Below are 9,385 nucleotides of genomic sequence, written 5' to 3'. Positions count from 1 at the left end.
GAGTGAAAATGGCGGCGACGCGCGGCTCCTTATATAGAATACGAATCTCGCGAGAATCCGACAGCGGGATGATGACGTTCGGGCGCGCTCGGGTTAACCGAGCAAGGCGGGAGGATCCGAGTCTGCCTCGGAACCGTGTAAAATGGGTGAAGTTCGGGGAGGTTCGGATCTCGAGGAACCGAACCCGCTCATCTCTAAGAAACACATATACATATATACATACACTACATATTTACAGTACCGTCCATCAGGGGCTGGGAGGCGGAAGCAGACTGGTGGCACTGTCTGGACGGAGGGAGCTGCTATGGCTGAGCATGCGCAGCCAGCAGTTCCCCTGGGACACTCTTTATACAGAGAGCTACATAGCTCTCTGCTGCAGCAGCTCCGCTATCGCGGTCGTGAACGTGAACGCGATCGCGGCTTTTACTGAGACGGAGACACTGCTGTCTCTGTCTCAAAAATGTAAATGTTGGCTCATCAGAGGGGGTTTCCAGGTACTCGGAGACCCCCCCTGCGTGCGACACTGATAGCATATAATAATAATAATAATAATAATTTTATTTATATAGCGCTCTTTCTCCAATAGGACTCAAGGCGCTTAACAGATACATAGCATAATATAGTACAGAAAATAATGAAGTACATTTTCATAAAATACAGAAGCATGAAGATACTAAAAGGGACACTATGGAAATGCTTGAGTAAACAGGAAAGTCTTGAGTCTACTTTTGAAGGATTCTATAGTTGGGGCCTCTCGCACTGTGCGGGGAAGTGAGTTCCACAGAGTCGGAGCCGCATGACTAAAAGCTCGACCCCAAGATGAATTACGGTAGATTCTAGGTACTGCTAAAAGTCCTTCATCTACAAATCGCAGTAATCGAGTGGGGCAGTATGAGGTCAGAAGCTGTTTCAGGTATCTTGAAGATGATTCGCCATCTTACAGGCAGCCAGTGAAGGGAGTAGAGGATGGGTGTTATGTGGCAAGAATGGGGCTGGTTGGTTAATAGCCTGGCAGCTGTGTTTTGCACCAGCTGTAAGCGTTGCAATTCTTTTGCTGGGAGACCAAGGTAGAGGGCATTACATTAGTCTAATCGAGATGATACAAATGCATGTATGACTTTTGGCATATCATCTGAGGGAATTAAGTGATTGATTCTGGCTATGTTCCTCAGGTGAAAGAATGAGGATTTGATTGTGGCTGATATCTGATGTTTAATTGTCAAGCCACCATCCAGGACAACGCCAAGATTCCGCACACGATCACTGGTCTGTAATTCTGAATCCCCGAGTGTAAGTCCACTTGGTTGGCTATGCTGCAGTCTTGTCCTTTGATGTTGCAGTCATATCATAAGGACCTCTGTTTTATCCGGGTTCAGTCGCAGCCAACTGGCGCTCATCCATTCCTGTAGCTCAGCTAGACAGCCATTTAGGGTTGCTATTGGGTTATCAGTGCTCGGAGCAAAGGACAAGTACAGTTGTGTATCATCTGCATAGCAGTGGTAGACCAGGCCATGGCGCCTGATTATTTCGCCCAATGGGAGCATGTATATTGCAAAAAGCATGGGGGATAGTATAGAACCTTGTGGGACACCACATGGCAATGGCACTGGTGGTGATGGGTATAATACAGACAATACTCTCTGTGACCTGCCTGTGAGAAATGATTTGAACCAGCTTAGGACTGTGCCATCCAGACCACAGAAATGTATCAGTCGCTCAATCAGAAGCCCATGGTCCACGGTGAATAGAAGATAATATATAATTTATGAACTCTGAAATAACAGTGCACTATAGTAGGGGATGTATTGTCTAATGCTGAGTGTGGTATGTGTGAAATTCCTTGTGATACTGCTGTTTAAGTTGTCATTACCCAGTCAGTGATTTCAAAGGCCTGGGTGTTATTTGTATACAAAAGGACAGTTCAGGGAGGGACAGACAGGAGAGAGCAGATTCATGTAGTATGTTCATTTTTTATTACTGCATTATACACCCTTTAGATATGTGTGTACATTACTGACTATTCAATATATTTCTATGCCTAGTTAGTATATGTCCTCTTTTATTGATCTTACTATAGTAACTTGTATATAAATGCATAAAAGCAATTGCTATTCCAGACCCTTTAATAAATGTGCCAGGGTGGCTTTTGCAACATATCCATGTGATATATTCCTTTAGTGGGGGCAGTCTAAGCATGTGGTGGGCAGGGGGTTCCCCAAATCTCCCTCTGGTGTTCCTGAAATTGAACACTCCCCAGAAGAGCACATCATATCAAGATTCGGGTGGAGGCACTATTACCAAGAGAAGTACAAGGTAAGAAGCATTGCCAAGCAGGAAGAGTTTAAATACACACCATTACCAAGAAAACCCAGTTAAAGGGGTGTTACATTTATATAGCGCTTTTCTCCAGCAGGACTCAAAGTCGCTTTACAGACATAAAAAACACATTTTACAAAGGATTATGTATTACAGTAAGTTAAAAAAACACACAGAAAGAAAAAGCCTAGCGAGCACAATAAGCATACTGTCAGGTTGGTACACTCACATTGGGTAATAAATTTCATGGGTTATATATTCCACGCAAGAAAAGTACCAGGCAAGGCAGCCATCTTGGGCACACTACATAAGATTACCCTGGGTAGAATAGGTCATGCCTAGCGTAGACCACACAAAATGGATGATTGCAGCGTGCTAACGCTATGAGTAGGGTCTCACCATAACCGTCAGGTCCATGTATTTTTCATCCCCTCTATGAGCGTACCAATTGAGGCAGCCATGTGGGCACAAAGCAAAGGTTACATTGAGTAAGATAAGCCATACAGGACCCAAGTCACATATGGGAATACTAACACATGTGTAATAAGATATACTCTATATGAATAAATAGGCATGTAGTACATCCTGACTATGGAAGACCCATCCAAGGTGGCCATCTGAGAAGCACTGCATACATTGCTGCTGGCTGGGTGTGCATATAGTAGAGATATAGCATACAGTGGGGTCACAGGAAGAGCAGGAATAAGGGGGGGTCTCCGGGGGTAAGTACCCCAGGCCCCCTTTCAGAAAAAGCCCCCCCCGCTACGCACCAGAGATCACATCTCTAATTCAATCTGATCTGCGGCACTGCCCAATAGAAGGAAGTCAAGCTGAAGCCTGCGGCTCAGTGACTGGCTGAGCACGTGATATAGCCGTTCCAAATAATTGAAGAACAATGAAGTCTCTTTGGTAGATTTATTGCTTTGTGAAATTCACAGGGCTCACGATAAAAGAATATCATGAACTGAACATTGACACATTGATTTCATCTTATATACTTGTCATTACAGCGTTACATGATCCAATCAAATTTGCAGACCAATCATATACATAAACCAATCACAATTCATTTATCAGAATATATTATTAATTCATATACTCCCCTTATGGGGGATTTCCAATTAATTAGCTCAACATCTTGTGATTATGACTGTTTAATATCAAAATACATTTTACCTTTCACCTACTTTTAATTATCTTTATTCTGCAAAATACAATTCCTTATTTTGCAAAACACTAGCTAACCGCAGTCTTATGATACACTGCGCAGCTGGCCTTAACTTCTTGTTTTGACTAAAAATCAAAGTTTCTGCAAACATATAAAAATCACATTTAAAACAACAGTTTCTTTTAAGCAATAGACAAACTGACATCCAGCTTCCATTTTGTATTCTCTTATCCATATCATTCCTCTCTCTGCCAATATACTTGGCATTCTAATACACAAATCAGAAGGTTCAGTTTCACAATTTCTAATGAGGGTTAGGTAGACGCACAACATAGGCAAAAGGTAGGTTCACGGGGATGGGCCTGGCGCCAATGCTCACCGCACCGGACGGGAATCCCTGTCCTTTTTTATAGGAACCTTCCGGTGTTGTCTAAGAGGGTTTTGACACAGTTAGGTGAAACTCGCTTGTATTTCATGTCTAACATACTCATCCTGATTAATTTCTACTCTGTTATCCAGTTCATAAGTAAAATTAACAAGCTGTGTACTTTCCCTACCTACCTGATCCTCCTCTAAAGCCTGGTATATTGGCTCAGCTTCCTGGAGTTGTAAACTTTCATAAGACTTGCTCATGTCAGCATATACCACCTGTCTTTCCTGCTGCCCCTGACTAGTTCCCTGGGTTACCTGTTCTAATGGAACCTCATCATCTACCACCACAATGGTCATTTCATGGTGCACTTTCAACCTTTTAAATCCTTTACCACATTGTACACAGACTACTGGTCCACACTTGATGGTAAGATATATGATTCCTACAATCAGGGCAACAAACACAATGTACTGCAATATTCCAGAGAAAAGCTTTGCAATACTTCCTCCTAGCCATCCCAACCTTTACTAGCACCTAACCTTCTCATTTCCTGCTGCAACTCTCCCACCTTGCTCAGATGAGCACCTATTTCAGCTCTGTGATCTTCAATATAAGTACAACATTCTTGTCCTACTACTGCACACGTACCCCCTTCTGCTGCCAACAGCTGATCAAGTGCCATCCTATTTTGTAAAGCCACTTTTCTTACTTGAGCCAGCTCTTTCACTGTCTGATTGATTGAAACTACCAATTCCCCTACCATCTGATCTAGTACCGTTAAGGTTTGGGACACAGCCTTTTCCACAAGATAGATAGTGGACAGAGGAAACAAAGTTCCAGCCGTACGTTCACCATCAGAAAATCTGAAAGATACATCCCCTTTCTTCACTTCTCTTTTGCTATGATGTCTCAAATATGTAAGGTCACTTGACACTAAATCATGTTCTACAGGGATATTCCTTGGGTATTGATCCAGCTTAGTAGTGGCTCTCACTAAGGGGACTACATAGGAGAGCATGCATTGTCCTTTGGCACCTAACGGAATCCATGAATATGCCCATTTACCACAAACCCAATACATACCATTAGGCAGAGGCATTCCAAATATTTTGGTGTAAATGATTCCTATGTATATCATAAAATACCCAGTGTTATTGCCATTGACATCTCTACACGTGCTGTTATCAAGAGTACACCCATCACGCAGTAACTGGTCTAGGGTGTCATTAGGTGTTAGTACTCCATTTGTATCTATTGAGTGCCAACAGTGTTCAAGGTTTGTCAGCGTACACTTATTTGACTTTTGAACTACAAATGTGGCTCCAGTACAGTTAGTATATCCCAGGTTTTGTCTTTTCACCCTGACTGTAATTTTCTTTCTACTTAACGTGTACTTGCCTGGCTTTGAATTGACACTTAAACAAAATACAGGCCTCCCTGTGGCTGCGGTTACTTGTAGAGCAGGTGAATGCAGCAGACCTCTGTTTGAAACATCCAAATATGGGAAGTCTACTATATTTTGTACTTTAGGTGTCTTATTGGCACAAATGCGACTACCATTCTTTCGCTTATGGCAGGACCAATCTCTGTCTATCATGTTTGTTGTGCTTATGTAATGAGCCAAGAGGGGTATACCTGCATCTACACTGATGGGTAGGTGGGTACAAATCCAACATTTGCTTGTGTTGAGAGCCTTTGCAATTTTACTGTGCATTGCTATCATGGAATTACTTGTAAATTCTCCTCCATAATTATTCTTTTGTAAGGCCCTACACACACGTGTCTAGAATAACATTTCATTGTAAAATGTTACATTACCTGTTTTACTGGTCACATTGTTAACATACCCTGGAATGTATATACAACACTCAAGCACAATGAGTATGATTGTAATCAGACATGCCCATGAGAGAATGCACCCCCATAGTCCACGGTCTGGCCTTTGGCCTATCAGCATCATCCTGTTTAGCATTGTCTTTGTTGTCTTTGATCTTCACAGTACTCTTCTAGGAGTTATGTACCCTCCACAGATATACTGCGTTGGCAAGTGGCTCAAGGGATTATTATGCCCGAACCACTCACTTGCTGGTTTTACTGGTGAAGTGCAGAGGAGTCTTGGAGAATATCTTCCACATGTGCTGTCTCAGGAGGCGTGACTTTTCTGCAGTGGGTGGAGTGGATCCACGAAGTCTTCTCCTTAATCTTAACAGCAGTTGGGGTTGTCAACAAGACTTGGTAAGGTCCTTCCCACCGGTCTGTCAGCGAGCCCGATCTCAGGAAATTTCTGACCATCACCTCATCACCAGGTTGTAGATTATGACAAGCACCTTCCACAGGGATTGGTTGTGGGCTGGTCACAGTAGCTTGGATCTTCTTTAGCTGGTTGCTTAATGAAATAAGATAGTTCACAGTTAAGTCATTTGTTTTACTGAGTTCATATGTGGGTGCAATAGCAACATTGGGCAATTTTCCAAACAGTGGGGCAGATGTATTAACCTGGAGAAGGCATAAGGAAGTGATAAACCAGTGATATGTGCAAGGTGATAAAGGCAGCAGCCAATCAGATCCTAACTGTAAATGTACATATTGAAGCTGATTGGCTGGTGCCGTTATCACCTTGCACATATCACTGGTTTATCACTTCCTTATGCCTTCTCCAGGTTAATACATCTGCACCAGTATTTCATACGGAGAAATGTTCAACTCCTCCCTTGGTGTTGTTCTGATTGAGTACAACACTAACGGCAAAGCTTCTGGCCACTGCAAGCTGGTCTCTTTACATATTTTGGCCAGCTTATTTTTAGTGGTCCCGTTATAGCGTTCCACTTTGCCGCTAGATTGCGGATGGTATGTGGTGTGTAGCTGTTGTTTAATGCCAAGAAGCTGGCACATCTTTTTGAACACTAGTACAGTAAAGTGTGTACCTTGGTCTGATGATATCACATATGGTATGCCGTACCTACATACAAATTCTTGTACCAATTTCTTTGCTGTGATTGCTGCTGAAGCATCCTAACCTTTGGAAGCTGAATGTAATCAATTTGTAGGATTTGGAAAGGACCAGTTGTTTGGGGAATGTGTGAAGGCATTGTTTTAACTGCTCTTCCAGCATTCTTCTACAAGCAGGTGATGCAAGTAGCACAGTACTTGGTTGCCACTGGCGCAAAGCCAGGTGCATACCAATAAGTCTTGATTAGACTTATCATGGCTGACTTACCTGCATGGGTCAGTCCATGGGACATCTGTGCTAATGCTGGCAAGAGTGATTTAGGGGCAACAGGCTTACCTTCAGAGCTGTGCCACAGGCCTTTGTTGTCTTGGGTACACTTTGCACTTTCCCACTTGGTCTTTTCCTGTAAATCACAAACTTTTTGCATATGAATTAATGTTTGTTCACTTGGTATACATACCTCAGTTACCATACAAACATTTTCAACTGTAACCTTTTGTTGGGCTGCCACTTTTGCTGCAGCATCTGCCCTTCTGTTCCCTTTTGTAACTTCATCATGGTCAGTCATGTGATTGACATTTAATAACTGCTATCTGTGAGGGCAGTTGTATAGCATCTAGTAATTCTTTTACTGCCTCCGCATGTGCAATTGGATTGCCTGTTGCTGTTAGGAAGTCTCTGTGTTTCCACAGTTCACCAAAATCGTGTGTAACACCAAACGCGTACCTGCTGTCTGTATATATATTTACAGTCTTTCCTTCAGCTAGTTGACATGCTTTAGTTAAAGCTTTGAGCTCTGCCAACTGTGCTGAGTGTGGTGGTTGAAGTGGGGAGGAAAAATCAGTTTGTGTGTCATCCACCACAGCATATCCTGATTGAGTAGCACCCGTTTCTGTTTGTCTGTGGCAGCTACCATCAACATAGTAAACCAGATCAGGATTCTGGAGTGGTGTTTCCTCCAGGTCCAACCTAGGGGTGGATTTCTCATGTACAACTTTGTTTGTGGTAGGTAAAGTGACCTTGTCCGCTATCAGGGATCGTGCAGCACCCGTGTCAATCAGGAAAGAATGTTTAGAATCTCCAATTTTTAAATCAATAGTAGGTTCTTGAGAGTTACAAGGTATTACAGTCATGGTCTTCACGGGAGCTGCAGTATCCTGTCATTGTAAATCCTCATCACTTTCTGTGGTGCCCTTCTTTGCCTGGGACTGCCTTGGTTTCTTAGGGCATCTGCAGTACCTTGCAAAGTGTCCTTTCCTCTGGCAATTGTAACAAGTAAGTTGCGATCTGTCTGATGATCGCCTGGCACCCATGCTATAATCAATTGGTCTATTAGCTAGGTCACAGGTGGCTTGTGCAGCTTTGACCTGTAGGTTCATGAGCTTGGTTTCTGTGTTCAATTTCTTGACCACCAAATTGTCCTCATGGTATATTGCAAGAGTGACCAGATCTTCTGGACCCTTTTTGCGCCATAGGGGATCATTGATGGTCAAACGGGTTTTTACCTGAGGCTTAAGACCTTCCACAAGAGCTCCAAATAACATGGGCTGAAGCACTTCCTCCTTAAATATATCTTCAATGCCTCCATAATTTTGGACCTCAGTTTTAAATCTGCCCCAATAATCTCTAACTGTTTCCGTAGGACCTTGTTTAATCATCATTATTTTTCCCCAATTGGGCTGGCAAGGAAACTGCTCTGTAAAAGCTGTCATTAAATGTTTCCACTCTTGGTCCAGCTCTTCTCTAGCAACGTCTACGGGAGGCTTAAACCCCTGTTTATCCCACCCTAGTTCCGTTGCGAGCTTCTTGTATTCTTCAGTTGTGAGCAAAGCAGTAAATAATTGTGCCATGTCACTATGTGTTAGTTGATGTACTTTGTACAAGCGCTGGAGTTTGGCTTTGACTTCTGCTGGCTTTGATCTATAATTTGCTAATTCTGTGCAAATTTGGTGTAATTCAGCCTTTGACCAAGGAACATGTATGGACCACTGTGCACCCCGATCTGTAGTTACCACTCTCAGAGGCATTGTTACAAGTGGTTTGCCCTGGGTGGATGTGCTACGAGTGCCAGAAGCCACAATGTTTGATGGGTGTATGTCTGCAAAATGCGCTCCCATTACTGGTAATTTGTCTTTATAGGGAACTAAATTTCCCTGCTTGGTCTTGCATAAAGTGTGTGTGACAGTTTCACCATCCATGTTATTATACTGAGCTTTGTATGTCTGAGGGGGTCATAAATGTAAATTCCAGCAGAGTCGCCATCCCCATCAAACAAATCCATCTGCGCTACCCAAATCCCATCTTCCCCCACCAAGTAAGTGTCATGCTTCCCAGTCTTGGGGTTTACTAGAGCCCTTGTTACCTTTTTCTTCTCCTGTACTGGAGGGGCACTTGGGGCACCAGCCAGTGCCATCATTGCTGGGAGTATGTGTTCTAGTGGGTCTGGGCTTTCTTGTTCTAATGTCTTTACTGGCATTGCCTGCAGTACCCGTGGGGAAGCATGCCTCGGTTGTAATTGTAACGTTCCTCCATTATCTACATGACAGGACATTTGTGCAACATAGGCTGGTGGCGGGGT

This window comes from Pseudophryne corroboree, chromosome 4 (genome assembly GCF_028390025.1).
Source record: "Pseudophryne corroboree isolate aPseCor3 chromosome 4, aPseCor3.hap2, whole genome shotgun sequence".
Classification (NCBI taxonomy): domain Eukaryota; kingdom Metazoa; phylum Chordata; class Amphibia; order Anura; family Myobatrachidae; genus Pseudophryne; species Pseudophryne corroboree.
Note: the sequence above shows the minus strand (reverse complement) of the source record.